This window comes from Apodemus sylvaticus, chromosome 2, assembly GCF_947179515.1.
Source record: "Apodemus sylvaticus chromosome 2, mApoSyl1.1, whole genome shotgun sequence".
In the NCBI taxonomy this organism is placed as follows: Eukaryota; Metazoa; Chordata; class Mammalia; order Rodentia; family Muridae; genus Apodemus; species Apodemus sylvaticus.
In genome coordinates this window covers 71164481-71188272 of record NC_067473.1, presented here as the reverse complement: position 1 = coordinate 71188272, position 23792 = coordinate 71164481, and the positions used below count along the sequence as shown (strand labels likewise).

At 38.8% G+C, this 23792-nt stretch overlaps 1 protein-coding gene across 1 annotated transcript in view; it reads right to left on the bottom strand.

Annotated features, from left to right (window-relative positions):
* The window catches only part of Cntnap2 (contactin associated protein 2), a 1662736-nt gene that overhangs the window by 957007 nt on the left and 681937 nt on the right, over positions 1–23792 (bottom strand). The gene's annotated exons all lie outside the window — the stretch shown is intronic.

Below are 23792 nucleotides of genomic sequence, written 5' to 3'. Positions count from 1 at the left end.
TGTTCATTTTACTTTTTAAAAAAACACTTACACAGGATATTGCTTATTAGTTTATGATGGTAATGTGCTCCATGATGCTTTTTCCTTTTCAAAATGTTCTTGACTCCAAGACACAGTTATATGAAGTTACTATGTTCTACTACCAGAATTTGTTCACTGTTCAGTTTATTCATTTATTTATTCTAATCTTGGATGCTTATTAAGTAGAAGATCCTGTTTTGTGCTCTTAGAACTGAAAGAGTTAAAGAGGAAAATAGGAAAATATAAAATAAATACCTTATATCATGAATGTGATGGTCTGGGGAGAAATCAAACATTAAGCAGCTGAAGATATGTCAGATGGGTACTGTGATAGAACATTAGATAGGATTGAGAACTGGGGGATGGCTCAGAGTGTAAAGATACTAGCTTTGCAAGCCTGAGAATCTGAACATATATCTCAGTCCTCTGAAATCCCAGCATTTCTACAGGGGAAGAAGAAATAAAGGACAGTCCAAGTAAGCTTATGTGTTAGATAGCTGCTATACATACAAAGCAAAACAAAAGAATCCCTTTCCCAAACAAGGGAGAAAGCAAGGAATGACACCCTGCTTTGTCATCTGATCTCTGCATGCATGATATGTATCCTTCATTAACACAAATAAGTGTTCATATATGCCTGAAAACACACACACACACACACACACACACACACATGCAAACATGGACACACATAAGATTGTACAGAACAGCAAGGGATGGGCTTCTCTGATGATATGGGTTTGACCAGACAGTCAGGGCACAAGGACTTGAAGGAGAATCACTAGGCAAGAATTATATCTGCAAACATTTCAAAGTCAGAATAGAACAATGATATCCATGAGGCCTAATTTTCATCTTCTCACCTAAGAATGGTCAATAAATAAATAAACAAACAAACACATAATAGAGTTTGCTGAACTCCCGTGCCGCTTCTGCCTTTGTTTCATCTCTTCGTTCATTCACTCCTCTCTTTCATCTTACCTTCCTCAACATGAATAAGAACTGACAGTCAAGTGTGATTAGCCCTTTAGTGCAGCAAAGTGAGAATGAAAGAATTTATCAGACAAGGGAAGTACATATCCAGTCGCTTCTGATTTCATATTGGGTGGCTGCCTACGACCTAGCTTTGGAATGACTTTGAGCAAGAGATAAGAACAAGTTGGGAAGTTTGGTGGAATGATAATTACTGACCTAGCACTGTGATATTGGTGTTTCTACATGTGCCCAAGGAAATCTACAGAGTTTCCCTCACCTTTCTGCCCCAGATCAGTGAATTTCACTGTATTCTATGGTTGTCTGATTCTGATCTCTAAGAGGCTTGGTTCTTTCAACTTGCCCTATGTTGTTCATTCAGTTTATTACTTGTCCATTCAGTTTCTCTCCTCTCCTATGAAGGAGAGGCGAGAATGTGTCTCAGCACATTCTAGTCGTGATTATTTCTGTGTTTCAGTTTTTCAAAGTAGTGTGTGTGTTCTGGCACAAATCTTCAGAGAAACTGAATCCTCACCATCCAAGGTTCTCGTTGCATCTCCTGTACCCTTCCTTCTAAGGAGATACAAAGTTGCAACCCTCTCTGCTCACACCACATCTACTACCATGACCCAAATGGAAGGCCATTCTTCAGAAACACTGTTATCTAAAACTGCAAAAGGCCTTCTAGTCCTCTCCTTTGCATGTTTCAAACATTAAGGCAATTAATGCAAGTACTTGATTGTCAATGGGAAAGCTGTAGTTCACTATGTAATTAAAATACTTGATCAAGAATTGTTTCATTGATTATTTTAAAAACAATTTTTCAAATAATTATATTAACATCAAAGAGAATTTCTGTCTTTTTTGTTTCCAAGTTACTTATATCATATTTCTTTTTTAACAAACCATACATCTTCATTATAATATTACAGTTTAGCAAAATTAATGGGAAACTCCTTTGTCGTTCTACTTGGAATATCTCTGATGGATGTTGTTAGCATTCCTTCTAGGCTCTGCCCCACAGTTTACTGGCAACAGCTAGGTATGCCTGACTCACTCTAAAAGGTGCTGTTTGCCCCCTCCTCGTTCTCTTTTTCTCTTACTCTTTTATACTCTCTGTCCCTTCTCTTCCTATTCCGCTCCCCCTTTCCTCTCCATGTATTCCTGGCAGGCTCCTCTCTTTCTGTCTCTCTGTCTCTCTGTCTCTCTGTTTCTCTGTCTCTATCTCTCTGTCTCTCTGTCTCTCTGTCTCTCTGTCTCTGTCTCTGTCTCTGTCTCTCTGTCTCTCTCTCTCTCTCTCTCTCTATCTCTTTCTCTCTCTCTCTGACTTTCTCTGTTTGTCTCTACTCCCTCCTCAATCCCCCTTCTCATGCCCTAAGGTAAGCTCTATTCCATGCTATATCTGTTGTCATGTGACTGGTACCTCAGGCGGAAGGGATGCCTCAGCATGGGCCTGCAGAGGAACCTTCTTCCACTTCACCTTACTGTGCTTCTACAAATCTATCCTGGTTCTTTATTTCTTTTTTATAAAACATAACAAATATCCTTTAAGAAAGGTCCTGGTTAATGCTATATTGGGGATATATGCATATTTGTATATTCATATATATTCATTGATTTCTATTTAAATGACTTCTTTAAAAAAAGAACTGATATTGAGCTTTGTGAAATGCCTTTTTAATATCTTTGGAGACAATCACCACATCTCTCATTAGTGCTACTAATGTGATGAGTTGTATTATTAACTTTCCAATATTAAATTTCCTTGCTTTCCAGGGAGGTCTTTTACAACCTCATGATATGCTATTATTTTTAATTATTTATTTTATCTTAATATATATGGTTCTTTTGCTTGCTATCCAGAGAAGTAGGAAAGAGTATTAGACTCCAAAGAACTAGAGTTATAGGCTATATGAGTCACCATGCGGGTGCTGGGAAATATTACTTGAGGACTTGCTGGTCCTCTGTAATAGCAGCAAGTACTCCTAACCACTAAACCATCTCTCCAGCCCTGTATTATTGTTTGATGCACTATTGATTTTATTTAGAATTATTTTGATTTGGGCATTGACACTTGTAAATAAGAGGTCCTTTTTTTATAAAAATGTTTTATTGTAGTTAAATCTTCTTAAGATTTTTCATTGTTGAAATTACTTTGAAGAGAATGTGGAATCTGCTCACCATTCAGTGTTAGTGTACTAGAAGGAAAGAACTTTTAACTTGATTTCCTTGGTATGCATAATGATGTTTGCACCTACAAAGAGACATTTGTTCATTTATATAGATTTAAGTTGAGATGACAAGGGCAAAAATATAGACACATATCACCAATTTTAAAGACTGAAAAATATGACTTTTGAAACTGAGTGATGTGAAAACAATGAATTATGATATTAAGTTGTTTTTTCTTCTATTAATTTACACAAATTGCTTGTATTTTTAGTGTTTGTCATGATGTATGATTCATAATCCTTTCAAGCCAAGTTTCCAGGGATAATTTCATCCTCCGGATGGCCAGGCAGATTCAGGCATTATTGTAGGCTTTTTCAATGTGTAAAAAGCTTAAGAAAGATTAAAAGACAGAAATGAAAAGTATATGAACTAGAAATGCTCTGCTGAACCAAGTCTGCTTCAGAAGTAAATGACTTCTCCTGTTAGAGGTGGGGGGGACTCAGTATTAATAACATGAGTGATCAGAAAGCCAGAGCAGAAGACAGGGACACTTATCTATCACTAGAGAAAATTATTTCCTTCGCTACTCAGAACCACACAAATTGCAAGATTCCACCAGGTATATGGTCAAAGTCTGCACCAAAAAAAACCAAGATTAAAGACCATGATGCTGTCAAATGGCAGAACTGCCTTCTCAAATGGAATTTTAAAACACAGGTCCTCTGCCTTGAGCCCTGGCAAACCCAGTGTTATTAAAGGTTGTCAGGATCTGTTTTCTTAAAGTTACAGTGTTAGTAGCTTTATCACCATCCCTGACCTTTCAGGTACAACTGCTGCAGGACTTTTATTAAAATCCTGTTTGCTTTACTTGTGTCAGGAAGGAGAAGCGAAGGTTTCCTGAAGGTTAATGGGCTCCAGGAGAGGCCTCTTCTAGACAAGCTGGTATTCAGTTTATAGACCATCTTGAACGTGACATCCCATATGAAATGTCCCAAGTCTTGCTTAGCTTGAAAGCCATAAAGTAAATGTTGTTCTCTTGAAGTTAGTGGACAAATGCTTGGAAATTATTCCTTGGTTGTGAGTGTCATTTAGTGATATTAACATACTTAGCACAAATACCATAAAAATATGCTGAATGATATCCTACATTATAACCTTACAGATAAATGATGAAGTTATTCTATAATTTAGGAGAAAAGAGTCCAGTCTTGAATAGTGTCTTCTCAGAAAGGAACAGGAATCCAAAATTAGAAAAGAGCACAGAGTTTTCTTAAGGTAAACATTCCTTGATAAAATAAATAAAATCTAGATTGGAAGAACTCCAAAAATCACCAATTATAAATTAAGTCCTATTTGATTTAGTAATGCGCAGTAGTGGAAACTAAGGAAAGGTGAGCAGGGTTGGTGCTTGGAAAAAATAGGGAAAAGCATTCACTGAACTAAAAGGACACATCGGACATTTGCAGATACTTTGTTGGTATAAATTACATACCCGATCCAAGTGGGAATGCCTTCAGTGATACATTTTTAAAATTTATTGTATACTTCAGTGTTAGAATTTAGTTTTCTTAAATAATACCTGCAGACCCAAGTTCGTTGGATTCCAGGTTCATGTATTAACACAGCTATGACTTTCCGATAATGAATTTGTGGAAAGAGTACATTTCTAAAAGAATTCATAATAAAAAATGCATGATTTGATGACATTTCCACTTCTGTGAAGACAGCCTGACAGAATGTCATGGTTCTTTAACTCTCCAGATTAGTCTCTGCATCCCTGGTCTCATGAAGGAAGGACAGCAGCATTTTGTTAGACATGTTAGTCTAACAATCCAAATGTAGATTTAGTCTCTTATACAACTTAAGTTAGGAACTTAGTGCACAATTCGGATGGTTAATTGTGAAAATTTACCGTGGTCACTGATGGGATCCTAGAGGATTTTCTATAAGCCAAGCCCTGGGGTAGGATCAGAAAACATAAACTAATTCACACCATTTCTGGCCTCTCAGCCTTTAACTGTCAGTGGGGAGCACACTCACAAGTCAAGAGCTAGCTGCAATGGCCTGTGTCCTTGAAAGAACACTCCCAGAAGACCCCTCAGAGTCTAGGGGAGGGGTGTGGCCTCTGATACTGGTACTATGAAGGCTAGAGGGAGCACTTTACTATTAGGGGATTCTTAACAGTGAACATAAGGCTACCGTGTAGGAAGCAGGACTCAGATGAAGAGGAAGTGATAATCCACACGCCATGCCTGGAATGAACACGCTGTGTCGACTGCACCTTTTCTTCCTCTTCCTTCCTCTACTCTAACCTTCTGCAACAGTTTCTGTGTGCTTATACAGCAAGCACTACGCTACAGAAACCATATCTGTGCTGTAATCTGGGTAATAGCACGATCAGATCATATATTTGGCAGCATATATTACTTGTGAGGTAGAATCTATAGGTTTATTCCATAGTTATGTTTTCTAATGTATCTAATTAACAACTACAACTATCTTTTCAAACTTTAGCAGCAACATCTATTCACCATATATAAATCTCAAAATGTTTTATAATCATCATTTTTATTTATAGTATGCCTGGCTGAGTTACAGAAAAGTATTCAGCTGCTTGGTTTGAAATTGTGCTTTTCATTATATTTATGGAAATTCCTCAAGTCCTTTTAGAAATAATTCATTGGTTATATGTTATCTAAAGGTCATTTTTAGTAATAAAACTAGATTCAGTGTTTTATTGCAGTAATAGCAGAATCATAATCTGTGAACGTGATTCTATTCTATCAGGACCAGGTACCATTTGAAACTGAAGTGATTTGTCTAGCATTCTACTTAAAACTAGTAAGCAGGACTAGAGAGATAGCTTAGTGTTTAAAAGCAGTACATATTCTTCTAGAGGAACCAAGCTCAGATCTAAGCACATCAGGAGCTCAAAACTGTCCACAATTCCAGGCCCGTAGATCCAACACTTTCTTCTGGACTCTCTCGACATGCACACACACATAGCATGTACTAACACAGGCATATACATATTCGTGTGAATTAAAATAATAAAATAAATAAATAAATAACAACAACTACTGAAAGGTGTGTGTTATAAGCAGGATTCAGAAGAAGGCAATTTGAAAATCTATCATTATATATCTACATTGTGTGATTTTTAAATAAAAATAGTTTTACACAGTCCTTTTTAAGTCTTAGTCTCTAGCAGCTGCAGTCAAATATTATATTATCTTTGTTATATCACTATCACTACATATATGACCACTGGCTTAGTCCATCTTGTGCTATGCTGTCTGACACTGAGTACTTTACAATGAACAGACACTTAAACCATTCTATGGTATAAAACACTTGTGGTCAATGGGATGGTCTCTGATAGAGACCATCTTACTGCATCATACTGTAGCAGAAGCTAGATGAGCAGTTGAGGGCTAAATCCACTCCTCTACCAAGGCACTAATCCAGTCCATGAGGGCATGAACATCAAGGCCCAAAATATTGTTTTATTTTTAAATGTCTATTGATTCTATTACAATAGCAATTACCTTTCTTTCTCTTGTGTTTCTATTAATTTATTTATTCAATTTACATCCAGATTATAGTCACCACTCTCTTCCCAGTCTCCAGTCACACAACCCCTAGCCATCTCTCCCTCTCTTTCATCTCTGAGAAATGTGAGGTTTCCTCTGGGTTGCCTCAACCCATACAAACAGCACACATCACTGCAGGAGAAGGTACATTCTCTCACACAGAGGGCAGCCAAGACAGCCCAGTGAGGGGGGAATATCCACAGGTAGGTAACAGAGTCATGGGACTCCTCAACTCACTTATGGGGGGACCAGCATGAAAACTAGGTTGCACATTTGCAGCATATGTGCAGGGTCCTAGGCATAATCCTTGCATGTTCTTTGGTTGTTAATTCAGTCTCTGGGAGCCCCAAGGGTCCAGGTAGTTGATTCTTTTGGTCTTCTTGTGGAGTCTCTATCCGATCTGCTAGGATTCCTCAATCCTTCCTCAACCTTCCACAAGACTTCCCCAGTTCTGTCTAATATTTGGATTGTAGGTCTCAGGATCTGTTTCACCCAGATGCTGTGTAGAGCCTCTTAGAGGACAGTTATGCTCCTGTCTACAAGCATAACAGTGCCTTTAATAGTGTCAGGGGTTGATTTTTATTCCATGGGATGGATATAATGTTGGTCAGTTTTTGGTTGGCCATTCACTGAGTTTCCATGACATCTTTGTCCCTGCACTTCTTGTAGGCAGGACAAATTTGGGGTCAAAGGTTTCTGATGGTGGCTTGGTGTTCTTCTCCCTCCACTGGGAGTTCTGTCTGGCTCTAGTAGGTGGCTACTTCAGACTTCTTACTACCCCCATCAGCCCCCAGTGCTGGGAGCCTCAGTTAACTTTTGATATGATTATTTGAAAGGACATTCAGATCATACTATTTTAACATTGCTGATGCCATATACTTCTTACATACAAAATATTTTTTTTCTAATACCTCCAAAGATTTATCTCACACCAGTATCTACTGCAATGTCCAGATTTGCATCTAAGCACAATGCATCTTGATGCCAAGTCCCATCAAATGGTAAGTTGATGAAATCAAAACATGCTTTGTGCCTGCAGGTGCAGTGTATATCTATCCATGAGAGAGCTGATGAGCAAGACAATAAAGGTAATTGATCACCAAGCATTCAGTGACCATGGAAAACAGCATTCGATTTTAATGCTTCAAAATAATCATTGACTCTGTGTTCCACTTCATGAAACACTGGGATAAAGAGTAGCGCTTCAAATCTCACAAGTACTGCCTTCATAGCTCTGGAGTGGTATTATCTACTTCTAAAACAATTCAGGTTAAACTCATTCAGTTCTTTTTGACTTCTCAGAAAGAATGATGACTTCACAATGAAGGAGAAGGATCCTAGTTTCTCCATATCCTCCCTCATGTGGTCCTCTCCATTTTCTGACAGAGATGGCAGGCAGCATCCGTTAGTAGCATGAAAGAGTTCCTTGCTTTTATGGAGTCATGTAATCACATTAGGCCCATCTGAATCATAATCAGTTACATGATCATTAAAGTGATGCCAACAGGTTCTAGAAATCAAGATGAGCACTGTCACTTGGAGAATTATCTACCTTGAAGTATAGACACTGAAGAGAGAGACTCACTGGATGTGCTGGATGGTTTTGTGTAAACTTGCCAGAAGCTGGAGTTATCACAGAGAAAGGAGCTTCAAGTGAGAAAATGCTTCCATGTGTGAGTTAGGGATCAAAGCGGGAGGGCCCTTTGTGGGTGGTCCCATCTCTGGGCTGAGTTCTATAAGAAAACAAGCTGAAAAAACCAGGAGAAACAAGCTAGGAAGAAAACACCCCTCCATGGCCTCTGCATCGGCTCCTGCTTCCTAATCTGCTTGAGTTCCAGTCCTGACTTCCTTTGGTGATCAATAGCAATGTCGAAAGTGTAAGATGAATAAATTCTTTCCTTCCCAACTTGCTTCTTGGTCATGATGTTTGTGCAGGAATAGAAACCCTGACTAAAATACTGGATATGGCGGAAAGCTGCTCTCAGGGAGAGCAGGGCACAGGTACATGCAACATTTACCAGTGAGGATTAATATTATTGGCTGACTAGTTGGTCCCTAGAAATTTAAAGCTATAAAAAGAGAGACTTGTTTTTTCAAACCTTGAATTCCTACCAGTTTTGGTGTCAACAAATCCCAAGTCATCTGCTACAGGGAAGAACACTCTGCACTATCAGATTTAGTTAAATTCTAAGAATCAGCCTCAGCCCACTCCCGACCATTTAAAATTAAACTATGCAATGGATATATCTTATCAGCCTCTTTAATTTGAAATAAATTTCTTTATCCAAGCTTTAACTATCTACATTTTCAATCTGAAACATCCTCTAAAAAGTTTCACTAATAATTTATAGAGTTCTTGGTACATAGTCAGCCCCTCTCTGAACTTCAAATCACATAATACTACATAGTCTATTGGTGATAGAATTTGACTCCTCCTAGCAGGATAATCACCATGGTAACTGATGTAACTGAGAAGAAGACAAAATTCTGGTTAGATCTAGGTTGTCATCCAGGATTGAGATGCCCTAAAATGATGTAAACCTGCAGTCATTCTCTGAAGGTAAAGCATATCCCTTGTTGCACTTATATGGTCACCTCATTCTATGTAGGAAATACACTAAAAATGTCTACTGAATTGTATATCTTAAAATATTCCCTTGAAGATACTTTAGATGGCCAGAGATGATATACTCATTCTTTTAAAGGGGTAGGGTATATTTTATACATTATATTATTCATCTTATCTGTTTGCTGCAGTTCTATAGGATTCTTCTAAAACAAAAAAATAAACAAAAAGTGCTTTGGAAGAAATTCCTAGTTCATTAAGGTTTCATGATTTGCATAAAATACGCTTATGGTCCTTCTCTATTGAAAAGAACTATTGTTAACCATACTTGCATACTAGCATTCCTTCTAGGCTCTACCCAACAGAAAACAATTGGCAGGTAGGCTTAGCTTCCTATAAAAGAGGTTTGGGAGCAGCAGCAGCAGTAGCGGCTGGTCTAGAGGAAGAGCCATCAGCAGTAGAACCAAGCGGACAGGGTCCAGGCAGACCCTACACCCACAACCACTGGCCAGCGCTGGCCAGCCAGGCTGCGAGCAGCGGAGGATTTATGGCGCCTTTCACCACACAGAAGCCACATCAGAACTCTGCCTCCCGCCAGTCAGATACGAGGCCTCCATATTGGTTCTCGGTCGCCAGAGAAATCAGACTGAGGTACGCAAATATAACCCAAGACCAACATCGCGGGGGTCTAAGCCCGACGGGCGTTGGCCTGCACCCAGGCTCTGGGCTGATCGGGGCGCCACCAGGGTGCAAACCCGGCCAGGAGCCAGCGTGCACCACTGCCATTTTGCCTAAGGGAAGCCAGAGAGACCTAGCAGGCAAAACCAAACCTGCTAACAGGCATAGCCCGAGGCAGACATAGCAGGGGTCTCAGACGGTCGGGTCCTGGACTGCCCCCAGGTCCTGGGTTGCTTGGTGGGCCATCTGTGTGCTGACCCGGCCAGGAGGTTGTTAGCACGGGCCAGCGTGCACCGCCTCCATTTTGCCTATGGGAAGCCAGAGGGACCCAGCAGACAAAACCAAACCAGCTAACAGGCATAGCCTGAGGCGGACATAGCAGGGGTCTCAGACGGTCAGGCCCTGGACTGCCCCCAGGCCCTGGGCTGCTCGGTGGGCCATCTGTGTGCTGACCCGGGCAGGAGGTTGTTAGCCCAGCAGACTCTCCCAGCACTCTCAGGGAGCGCGCACACACCACCATCCTAGCCACCTGACAGACCCAATTAACACTCACAGCTGAGGGGAACTTTGCTCGGACATTGGCCTGCCAGGCTTTTGCCTAGAGTCAGGGCCTGAGCAGCTAGGCTAGCCTTGTGTGCACCAACCCGGTTGGGAGTTCCGCTGCCCAGCAGAGAGATCAGCACGCAGAAAAGGTCCCTGCAGCATACAGCCTCAGCACTCCCTGAAGGAGCAAATGGGCACCTTCTGGCTCACAGACACAATCTGGGGCAAAGAACACTAGGGCTGCAAGGGCACCCAAGAGGAGGAAAGCACATTAGCAATCTGCAACAGGGGAAACCCTGCCCTCCAGTGGTGCAGAAATAGCCCTAGAGCCTCTCAGGAGGCTGAAACACCAGCCAGAGACAAGACCAATTAGCTCCAGAGAAGAAGATGGCAAAGGGCAAACGCAGGAATGCTACTAACAGAAATCTAGGCAATATGGCAGCATCTGAACCAAACTCTCCAACATCAGCAAGTCCTGGTTATGCCAACACACCAGAGAAACAAGATTTGGATTTAAAATCACTGTTCATGATGCTGCTAGAAGAACACAAAAAGGACATGAATGAATCTCTTAAAGAAATACAGAGGAACATGAATAAGCTAGAAACCCGTATAATGGAAACACAAAAAACACTTAAAGAAATGCAGGAGAATAAGGCCCAAGAGATAGAAGCCAATAAAGAAGAAAGGCAAAAAATACTTAAAGAAATGCAAGAGAACTTGAGTCAACAAGCAGTAGTCATGAAAGAGGAAACACAAAAATCTCTTAAAGAATTACAGGAAAACACAGACAAAAAAATGGTGGAACTGAGCAAAACCATCATGGACCTAAAAACAGAAGTAGAAACAACTAAGAAATCACAAAGGGAGACAACTTTGGAGATAGAAAACCTTGAGAAGAAATCAGGGGCCATAGATGCAAATATAAACAACAGAATACAAGAGATGGAAGAAAGAATCTCAGATGCCGAAAATACCATAGAAACCATTGACTCAACTGTCAAAGAAAATACAAAATGCAAAAAGCTTGTATCCCAGAACATCCAGGAAATCCAGGATACAATGAGAAGACCAAACCTAAGGATTATAGGTATAGATGAGAGTGAAGATATACAACAGAAAGGGCCAGCAAATATCTTCAACAAAATTATGGAAGAAAACTTTCCTAACTTAAAGAGAGAGATGCCTATGAATATACAAGAAGCCTACAGAACTCCAAACAGACTGGACCTGAGCAGAAATACCTCCCGTCACATAATAATCAAAACCCCAAATGCACTAAACAAAGAAAGAATATTAAAGGCAGTAAAAGAGAAAGGTCAAGTAACATATAAAGGAAGACCTATCAGAATCACACCAGACTTCTCACCAGAGACCATGAAAGCTAGAAGATCCTGGGGAGATCTCATGCCGATTCTAAGAGAACAAAAATGTCAGCCAAGACTACTATACCCAGCAAAACTCTCATTCACCATAGATGGAGAAACCAAGATATTCCATGACAAAACCAAATTTACACAATATCTTTTCACAAACCCAGCTCTGCAAAGAATAATAGGAGGAAAACTCCAATACAAGGAGGGAAACTACACCCTGGAAAAAGCAAGATAGTTACCTTCCTTCATTAAACCCAAAAGAAGATAACCACTCAAATATAAAAAGAACATCAAAAATGAAAGGAAGTAATAATCAATATTCCCTAATATCTCTTAACACCAATGGTCTCAATTCCCCAATAAAAAGACATAGACTAACAGACTGGATAAGGAAACAGGACCCTACAATTTGCTGTATACAGGAGACACACCTCAGTGTCAAAGATAAAAGCTACCTTAGAGTAAAAGGCTGGAAGACAATCTTACAAGCCAATGATCACAGGAAACAAGCAGGAGTAGCCATTCTAATATCAGATAAAATTGACTTTCAACCTAAAGTCATCAAAAGAGACACAGAAGGACACTTCTTACTGGTCAAAGGAAAAATCCACCAAGAAGAACTTTCAATTCTGAACATCTATGCACCAAATGCAAAGGCACCCTCATTCGTAAAAGAAACTTTACTAAAGCTCAAAGACACATTGCACCTAACACAATAATTGTGGGGGACTTCAATACTCCACTTTCCTCAATGGACCGATCGGGAAAACAGAAACTAAACAGAGACACAGTAAAACTAATTGAAGCTTCGGACCAATTGGATTTGACTGATATTTATAGAACATTTCACCCTAAAGCAAAAGAATATACCTTTTTCTCAGCACCTCATGGTACCTTCTCCAAAATCGACCATATAATTGGACACAAGGCAGACCTCAACAAATATAAGATGATCGAACTAATCCCATGCCTCCTATCAGATCACTATGGTGTAAGAGTGATTTTCAATAGCAACAAAAACAACAGAAAGCCCACATACACATGGAGGCTGAATAATACTCTACTCAATGACACCTTGACCAAAGAAGAAATAAAGAAAGAAATCAGAGACTTTTTAGAATTTAATGAAAATCAAGGCACAACATACCCAAATCTTTGGGACACAATGAAAGCAGTGCTAAGAGGTAAACTCACAGCCCTGAGTGCCTCCAAAAAGAAAATGGAGAGAGCATACACTAGCAGCTTAATGACACACCTGAAAGTCCTGGAACAAAAAGAAGCCAATTCACCCAGGAGGAGTAGAAGGCAGGAAATCATCAAACTCAGGGCTGAAATCAATCAATTGGAAACAAAGCGAACCATACAAAGAATTAACGAATCCAGGAGCTGGTTCCTTGAGAAAATCAACAAGATAGATAAACCCTTAGCCAGACTGACCAAAGGGCACAGAGAAAGTATCCAAATTAACAAACTTAGAAATGAAAAGGGAGATATAACAACAGAAACTGAGGAAATCCAAAAAATCATCAGATCCTACTACAAGAGCCTGTACCAATTTCCCTTATGAACATCAATGCAAAAATACTCAATAAAATTCTTGCCAACCGAATCCAAGAACACATCAAAACGATCATCCACCATGATCAAGTAGGCTTTATCCCGGAAATGCAGGGTTGGTTTAATATACGGAAATCCATCAATGCAATCCACTATATAAACAAACTCAAAGAAAAAAACCACATGGTCATTTCATTGGATGCTGAAAAAGCATTTGACAAAATTCAGCATCCTTTCATGCTTAAAGTCTTGGAAAGAACAGGAATTCAAGGCCCATACCTAAACATCGTTAAAGCAATATACAGCAAACCGGTAGCCAGCATCAAACTAAATGGAGAGAAACTTGAAGCAATCCCACTAAAATCAGGGACTAGACAGGGCTGCCCCCTCTCTCTTTATCTTTTCAATATTGTACTTGAGGTACTAGCTCGGGCAATTCGACAACATAAGGAGGTCAAAGGGATACAAATTGGAAAGGAAGAAGTCAAACTATCATTATTTGCAGATGACATGATAGTCTACCTAAGTTACCCAAAAAACTCCACTAAAGAACTCCTACAGCTGATAAACAACTTCAGCAAAGTGGCAGGTTATAAAATCAACACAAGCAAATCAGTGGCCTTCCTATACTCAAAGGATAAGCAGGCTGAGAAAGAAATTAGGGAAATGACCCCCTTCACAATAGCCACAAACAGTATAAAGTATCTTGGGGTGACTCTTACCAAACATGTGAAAGATCTGTATGACAAGAACTTCAAGACTGTGAAGAAGGAAATGGAAGAAGACCTCAAAAAATGGGAAACCCTCCCATGCTCATGGATCGCAAGAATCAATATAGTTAAAATGGGCATTTTGCCAAAAGCAATATACAGATTCAATGCAATACCATCAAAATCCCAACTCAATTCTTCACAGAGTTAGAAAAATCAATTAACAAATTCATCTGGAATAATAAAAAACCCAGGATAGCTAAAACTATTCTCAGCAACAAAAGAAATTCTGGGGGAATCAGTATCCCTGACCTCAAGCAATACTACAGAGCAATACTGTTAAAAACTGCATGGTATTGGTACAGTGACAGGCAGGCAGATCAATGGAACAGGATTGAAGATCCAGAAATGAACCCACACACCTATGGCTACTTGATCCTCGACAAAGGGGCTCAAAACATCCAATGGAAAAAAGATAGCCTTTTCAACAAATGGTGCTGGTTCAACTGGAGGTCAGCATGCAGAAGAATGCGAATTGATCCATCTTTGTCGCCTTGTACTAAGCTCAAATCCAAATGGATCAAGGACCTCCACATAAAGCCAGACACTCTGAAGCTAATAGAAAAGAAACTGGGGAAGACCCTTGAGGACATTGGTACAGGGAGAAAATTTCTGAACAGAACACCAAGAGCGTATGCTCTAAGATCAAGAATTGACAAATGGGACCTCATAAAATTACAAAGTTTCTGTAAGGCAAAGGACACCATCAAGAGGACAAATGGGCAACCAACAAATTGGGAAAAGATCTTCACCAATCCTACATCAGATAGAGGGCTAATATCCAATATATATAAAGAACTCAAGAAGTTAGACTCCAGAAAACCAAACAACCCTATTAAAAATGGGGTACAGTGTTAAACAGGGAATTCTCACCTGAAGAACTTCGGATGGCAGAGAAGCATCTTAAAAAATGCTCAACTTCATTAGTCATTAGGGAAATGCAAATCAAAACAACCCTGAGATTTCACCTTACACCAGTCAGAATGGCTAAGATTAAAAATTCAGGAGACAGCAGGTGTTGGAGAGGATGTGGAGAAAGAGGAACACTCCTCCACTGCTGGTGGGGTTGCAAATTGGTACAACCACTCTGGAAATCAGTCTGGTGGTTTCTCCGAAAACTGGGCACCTCACTTCCAGAAGATCCTGCTATACCACTCCTGGGCATATACCCAGAGGATTCCCCACCATGTAATAAGGATACATGCTCTACTATGTTCATAGCAGCCCTATTTATAATTGCCAGATGCTGGAAAGAACACAGGTATCCCTCAACAGAAGAGTGGATGCAAAAAATGTGGTATATCTACACAATGGAGTACTATTCAGCCATTAGAAACAATGAATTCATGAAATTCTTAGGCAAATGGATGGAGCTAGAAAACATCATACTAAGTGAGGTAACCCAGACTCAAAAGGTGACTCATGGTATGCACTCACTAATAAGTGGATATTAACCTAGAAAACTGGAATACCCCAAACATAATCCGTACATCAAATGAGGTACAAGAAGAAAGGAGGAGTGGCCCCTTGTTCTGGAAAGACTCAGTGAAGAAGTATAGGGCAAAACCAGAACGGGGAAGTGGGAAGGGGTGGGTGGGAGGACATGGGGAGAGAAGGGGGCTTATGGGACTTTCGGGGAGTGGGGGGCTAGAAAAGGGGAAATCATTTGAAATGTAAATAAAAAATATATCGAATAAAAAAAAAAGACAAAAAAAAAGAGGTTTGGTCCCCCCCCCTCTCTCTCTCAACCTTCCCTCTGACACTTTCCTTATCTGACCTTTCTCTCTCTCTCTGTCTCTGTCTCTGTCTCTGTCTCTCTCTCTCTGTCTGTCTCTCCTCATCTGCCCCCTCTCTTCTTCTGCCTCTACTCCCTCAACTTACATTTCCATGCTGCCAAATAAACTCTATACTACACTCACCAGTGCTATAACTGGTATCTTATGGGGGGTGATGCTTTAGCATCGGCCCACTGAGGTAACCATATCCACATACCATGCCATGCTCTATAAAGCATAACATTGTTTTTACAAAACATATCAACTGTGTTACCAAGTATATACATAAATATATGTTATATATTTGTATAAGTTACAGTAGATGAAATAAATATGATATCAAATCTTGTTAAAGAAGTTACTCAGTGTAATGGAAACTATGTCAGTTAGGAAGCCGTAGATGACTTAATTAGACCATAATCCTTTACAAAGCAATGAAACTTTATGACGGTCACCTAATAAATTTAAATAAGTTTAAAACTTCAGGTGGTATTCTACATTGAGTCACTTCATGATGCTTCTACACTGACTCTATTTTGTGTTAACATATATGTGTGTGTGTATGTATGTGTGTGTATAAACACACATATATAAAATTATGTATATGTTCCAAAACATAAAATGCTTCCTGTATCATTAACTATGATTGAAATCATTTACACAAATACCAAAAACCAAGACTGTCATCAATTTTCAGCTATATATCTATCTGTTCAGTATTTTTGGCAAGAATGATGATCTGCCATTAACCAATAGAGTCACAAAAATCACAGTCTCTGTAATTTTATGAGGTCCATTTGCCAACTCTTGATCTTAGGGCATAGGCTATTGGGGTTCTGTTCAGGAAATTTTCCCCTGTGCCTATGTGTTCAAGGTTCTTCCTCAGTTTTTTCCTATTATTTGCAGTGTGTCTGGTTTTGTGTGGAGGTCCTTGATCCACTTGGACTTGAGCTTAGTGCAAGGGGATAAGAAAGGATCTATTTTCATTCTTCTGCATGCTAGCCACCAATTGAGCCAGCACCATTTGTTGAAGAGGCTATCTTTTTTCCACTGGATGAAATTAGCTCCTTTGTCAAAGACCAAGTGACCATAGGTGTGTGTGTTCATTTCTGGGTCTTCAATTCTATGCCTGTCACTGTATCAATACCATGCAGTTTTTAATACAATTTCTCTGTGTTACTGCTTGAGGTCTGGGATACTGATTCCCCCAGAATTTCTTTTACTGTTGAGAATAGCTTTAGTTATCCTGGGTTTTTTGTTATTCCAGATGAATTTGAGAATTGCTCTTTCTAGCTCTATGAAGAATCGAGTTGGGATTTTGATGGGGATTACATTGAATTTGTATATTGCTTTTGGCAAGATCTCCATTTTTACTATATTAATCCTGCCAATCCTCGAGCATGGGAGATCTTTCCATTTTCTGAGATCTTCTTTGATTTCTTTCTTCATAGACTTGAAGTTCTTGTCATACAGATCTTTCACTTGTTGGCAACCAACAAATTGGACAAAGATCTTTACCAACCCTACATCCAACAGAGGCCTAATATACAATATATACAAAGAACTCAAGAAGTTAGACTCCAGAAAACCAAATACCCTATTAAAATGGGGTACAGAACTAAACAAAGAATTTTCACCTGAGAAATATCGAATGGCTGAGAATCATCTAAAGACATGTTCAACATCCCTAGTCATCAGGAAAATGCAAATCAAAACAACCTTGAGATTTCACCTCACACAGGTCAGAATAGCTAAGATAAAGACCTCAGGAGACAGCAGGTGCTGGAGAGGTTAAGAGGAACACTACTCCACTGCTGGTGGGATTGCAAGGTGTTATAATCACTCTGGAAATCCATCTGACAGCTCCTCAGAAAACTGGGCATAATACTACCAGAGGACACTGCTATACCACTCCTGGGCATATACTTAGAGGATTCTCCCCCATGTAATAAAGACACATACTACATGCTCATAGTAGCCCTATTTATAATAGCTAGAAGCTGGAAATAACCCAGATGTCCCTCAATGGAGAAATGGTTACAAAAATTGTGGTATATACACAATGGAGTATTATTCAGCCATTAAAAACAATGAAATCATGAAATTCTTACACAAATGGATGGAACTGGAGAATATCATCCTGAGTAATGTAACCCAATCACAAAAGAACACTCATGGTTTGCACTCACTGATAAGTGGTTGCTAGCCTAGAAACTTGGAATACCCAAGACACAATTCACATATCAAATGACGCCCAAGGAGGAGGAAGGTCAAAGTATGGATACTCTAGTCCTTCTTAGAAGGAGGAACAAAACACCCACAGAAGGAGATACAGAGACAAAGTGTGGAGAAGAGTCTGAAGGAAAGACCATCCAGATACTACCCCATCTAGGAATCCATCCCATATACAATTATAAAACCCAGATGCCATTGTGGATGCCCACAAGTGCTTGCTGACAGGAGCCTGATATAGCTGTCACCTGGGAGGCTCTGCTAGTGCATGACAAATACAGAGGGGCAAACTCTCAGCCAGCTATTGAACTGGGCACAGAGTCCTAAATGGATGAGATAGAGAAAGGACCCAAAGAGCTGAAGGAGTTTGCAACACCATAAGAGGAACAACAATATGAATCAACAAGTACTCTCAGAGCACCCAGGGACAAAACCATCAAGCAAAGAGTACACTTGGAGTTACCCATGGCCCCAGACACATCAGTAGCAGAGGATGATCTTGTTGAACACCAAATGGGGGAGAGGGCCTTGGTCCTGGAAAGACTTGATACCATAGTGTAGAGGAATACCAGGACAGGGAAGAGGGGGTGGGTTGATTGGAGAAGGGGAGATAGCTTATGGGATTTTTGGGGGAGGGGGGAACCAGGAAAGGGGACAACATTTGAAATGTAAATAAAGAATATACCTAATTAAAAAAATAAAAATTATTACACCATTAAAAAAAATACAGTCTCTCAATCTCTATAAGTAATTGTTATAGAAACCCTAACACTAAAACCTGCAGAGCCTTGATTTTCTTGTTTCCTAACAGAGATGTGAGTCAGAGCACTTTCTCACACATGCTTGATGCCCTCCACAGTGACTCGGATGCTCCTTGTACAACATAAATGCTGCCATAATACATGATCTTATGCCGTATTTTAGAAGATGATGCTATAAATATCTGGCCATGTTCAGTATAGACACAGCTTTTTTTTCATTTTAATTAAGAAGAATTTTTATCTGGCAACAATGATAGATTTTAAATTTTTATAATATACACTATAAAAGAGGCAAATTTCTACATTTTTAAAGTACGGACATGTGAGCCTTTAGGACTAACAGACAGTGAATCAGTGTTTTCAGAAAACTTCAGAAATCTCAAAATTATGATTACTTTAAATATATTTTAACAGTATCCACATTCTAGTATGTGGCAAGCTAAACTTCATTTCTGAAGAATAAAATATACTAAGCTCAACATTAAATCAAAAGAACTATAGTATATAGGAATATTAAAATAATAAAAAGCATAATTTAAAATTCAGATCTCCCAGTAAAATAACAAGGCCCTTATGGAATTTTATCTGGACACTGACTATTTCAAGACTTATTTTGAAAATCTGTTGTATCACAAGAAAACTCAAAGGACTTATACAAAGTATATTGTCTATAGTTCATTAGTGTGCATTTTATATTTAATGCATTTTATTAGCCTTTATTGTCTTCTTTTTTAAGTGTTATACTAACCCCCATACACATTACAAAAGTGTGTGTGTGTGTGTGTGTGTGTGTGTGTGTGTGTGTGTGTACGTGCTCATACATATTAAGGCCTAAGATCTGTGTGTGAGGGAGATAATGATATTCTCTTTCTGAGATTGGAGCAGATACAAGGCTTAAAAAATATTTCAAATCTGAGCCTGATAGAATCCACAGAACAAATGTGGAACTCATAGATATGGAGTGACATTCATAATTAGTCTATTTAACCCAGGGTTGGTTTGTCCTTATATTGTGCCCAACCATGAAGCATGAAGATCCTGCAGTATCATAGGGGTTTAATACAGACATAATCGAACACAGAACATTATGTTCAAGTAAAAATGGTTCCAAATATTTTAAATTAGAATTCTTAGTTGATTCTTATTTAGAACGCTGGAGAAAATTTTTTGAGATATAATAATTTTTAACAATAACTGAGAAATAAGATTGAAGGTGTGTAAGTAAAACCCTGTATGAATAGCACATCTGTTCACATGTTATCAATAATTCAGTTGACCAATGAACATTTGTATTATTGAGTTCTATTGTCAGTCATGACAAAGGACTCTAGGTTCATAACTGCTATACACAATTCTTTAAGAGCTATCCCAAAATGATGGGCAAACAGAGGACCTACACCATAAAATTCCTTTAAAATTATTTTTATGGTAGAAGTATTTTATTATATTGCAATAGTTGGCACTGACTATATTTCTGATTTCTATATCTTAATAAGACATGTATATATACATAGATATTCTTTACAGAATATTAGTAAAAGAAAAATGTGAAGAAGGAAATAAAACTTTTCTCAACTGCAAATACCTTGGACATTTCAGTATAAATTTTACACCCTTTTCCTTAAGTATGTTTTCAAACAATATCATATTCTACATGCATATTCAGAAGAATATGTAGTTAAATGTTAACATTCTCCAAAGCTTCTTTGAAATCTGTCCCCTTGTTTCTATGGACTGGCTCCATCAGTCTGGAGTAGTAAGTATCATTTATCTGGTCCTTGGCAAAAATATATCTTTCTCTGCATAGGTGCCAAGAATTTTAAAAAGAAAAACCTGGTGGCACCACTCTGTGCTCTCAGACTTTTCCTTGCATTCCTATTGCACATGGTAGAAAGTGGGGAATCTTACAAGGATTTAACCATGTTGACAAATGGGCCCTCTACTCCATCTTCAGGCTAACTTCCTGTCATTCAGATTTCTTGTTCAGCCCCATTGACACATTTGTATTGCTTCTCTTGTCAGGTACCATATTGTCCTGCTAACTTCTTGTTAATTCTTCCAAATTAACACCAAAGGCACAAGATTTTTCTTATATCACAATTATTGAGACTTAAGCTTTACCACTAGTTTTAAAGAAAGATTTGTTTTTAATTCATACATCATTGCCTGTACATATGTAATTGTACCATAAGCCTGTATGATGCACATCAAAGTCAAAAGGAGACATCACATCCCCTGTAACTAGTCACCGTATGGGTGCTAAGAATTAAATGTGGGTCCTCTGCAGGGTAGGTAAATATTGTGTACTGCTGAGCCATCTCTCTAGCCCCTAAGTCATAAACTTCTTTTTGTTGTTTGTTAAATTAATAGTGAAATGCAAAGTCTGGCAAATGTGGAGAAAGATCAATGTCTGTAAATATTTAGACAGCAGGAGGGCTGTTTTCTAGCAGGAGCTAGGAGCAGGTCAACATCTTTGGTCATCCCAGTCTAGATAAGCTCTTTGTTTTTCTCCTGTCCTTTCTCACTCTTGTCTCTTCACCCAGCTCTTTCTTCATTTTTGTCTAATCAGTCCTCTTCCCTGGTTGAGAGTAAAGTTTCTGAAGAAGATTTAACGTTAAGTGACCTATAGAGAGCAAGTGTCTAAAACATGCTTATCTTTAACTTTACTATGACACCAGTAAAAAGAAAACCACTCTTAAAAGAATAAAAGAAAAGGAAGAAATATGCCACAGGGTTTTCTAAAGCAAGTAGAACCCTATATCAATAAAACAAGAGAGGATACTGTAATATTTGATATTCTTTATCCCTTTTCTTATGAACTATTATTGATTTCCATTTTAATTGAGGATAATTGTTTGCAGAATTGTTACAGACTCCGGCACCTCAGTTTATCCTATCTCAGGGTCTGCACTGTCGATCTTTTCTGCTCTAAATTGCCACTGATTTTCGCGAGTTGTTGTACTGTTTTTCTTCGCTGGAAAAGTGACAAGGTTAATGACAGCCGTGTTTGTTTAACCATGTTTCTAATCTCTCCTTTCTGTCCTTTAAAGAGTAGAATGGATTCACTATTGACACATAAATAATAATTTTTCAGAGACTTCCAAAAAGGTGATTGATGTCCTTGCTTGGGGATTTTTCTTTCTTTGAAGTAACTGACGGGAACAAAACCAAGACAGTACAAAAAGCTTTGCAGTTGGAATAGAAAATGTCTGTGGTGGATGGAAAGCCAAGACCCAAAAGAGGAAAAAAAACAAAAAACAAAACAGTAACCTGCTTGAGGAACAGAAAAACATACCTGGCAGAACTGGACTTGTTGGAGGAGACTGTCTTCCTGGAATAGAATTATAGCAAGTTGCTCTTCTACTAAGGAGTTGCAGCATTTATGAGTAGGGGGTGTAGATGATGCTCATTAAAGTTTCAGGAACCCGGAAAAGTCATTTGCAATCTCAGGTGTGTAAATATGGAATCAAAGTCTACCTTCGAGATGTGAAATCCCTCTCCCTAGCTTGAAACAGTCCGTAACTTCTCCACAATTGGTCATATTAAGATCTAACATTTCATTGGGAAGAAAAGTGTTAGCATCCAAAATGAAGAAAGTTTTAAACTTGTATTGCTGTCTTAGAATTTGCATGTTTCCTTCAGGCTTTTGAAAAATGTCTGTCAAAATCTAAGTGCTTTATGCTTAGTGTCCTGCACAATCATGTGACTCTTGGCACATCTGCCACCTTGCACAATTAGATGTGTGGGGGTAGTAAAAATATTTATGTATTTTTTTTGCTACCTATGTAGCAAATGAAGTGTATATGATTATCAACAACCAGTAGCAAGCTGCTCATTAAAACTCTGGCACTTTACCTTACAGCAGATAGTTTATAACTGTTTGATAGACACTTTCCCTCATCCAGCTCTACATTCTGTTTCTCTAAGTTTGATTCCACACAAAATTGAGACCAATCATCAACATCTGTCTCTCTGTGCATGGTTTGTTTCACTTAGCATGATGTCCTTCAGGGCCTCCATATTGTCATCTGGGACAGGTCCCCATTATTTAAGGGGAAAATGTACATATATATATACATTAACCTGAACCATACAGGACTTTTCTTATATCTTATCTTTTAAGAAGTCCATTGTACTGAACATAAGAATATGTATATTCTCTTTTAGTTACTGATTTTATTTCTTTTGGATACATCCACTGAAGCAGAATTACTGTATCATCTGGTAATTATATTTTTAACTTTTGCATAATTTTAATGTCACTTCCCCAAAATGACTGTGTATATTATCATTCTCATCAGTAGCTAAGAGGGCTTCTGTCTTCTCTATATCCCATCCATATGCTGTCTTCTGCCCTTTTGTAGTATTCTTGATTCACGTGTAACATGATTTCCTTGCACTTTGATTTGCATTTCTGGTGTTATGGTTTGAGTATGAAATGTGTTCCACAGGCTCATGTATGGATAGCTGATGGTACTGTTTGGGAAGTTGTTATTCATTTAGGAGGTAGAGATTAGCAGCAGAAAGTGGTTAGCCAAGGGTCAGACAATGAGAGTTATAGCTAAGCAGTGTTTCTGACTAAATCTCTCAGGTTTTGATCCACCAAGAGGTGAGGACTAAACTGTGTACAAGCTCCCACTTCCAGGGCTATTAATATATATATATTAAATCATGACTAAAACAAAATGAATTCCTTTCTGTTTGTCAGTACATTATATGGATTTAGGCTCCCCCATCCCAATGTTTCAGGCAGTGGTTCTCACAGCATGGCTAATT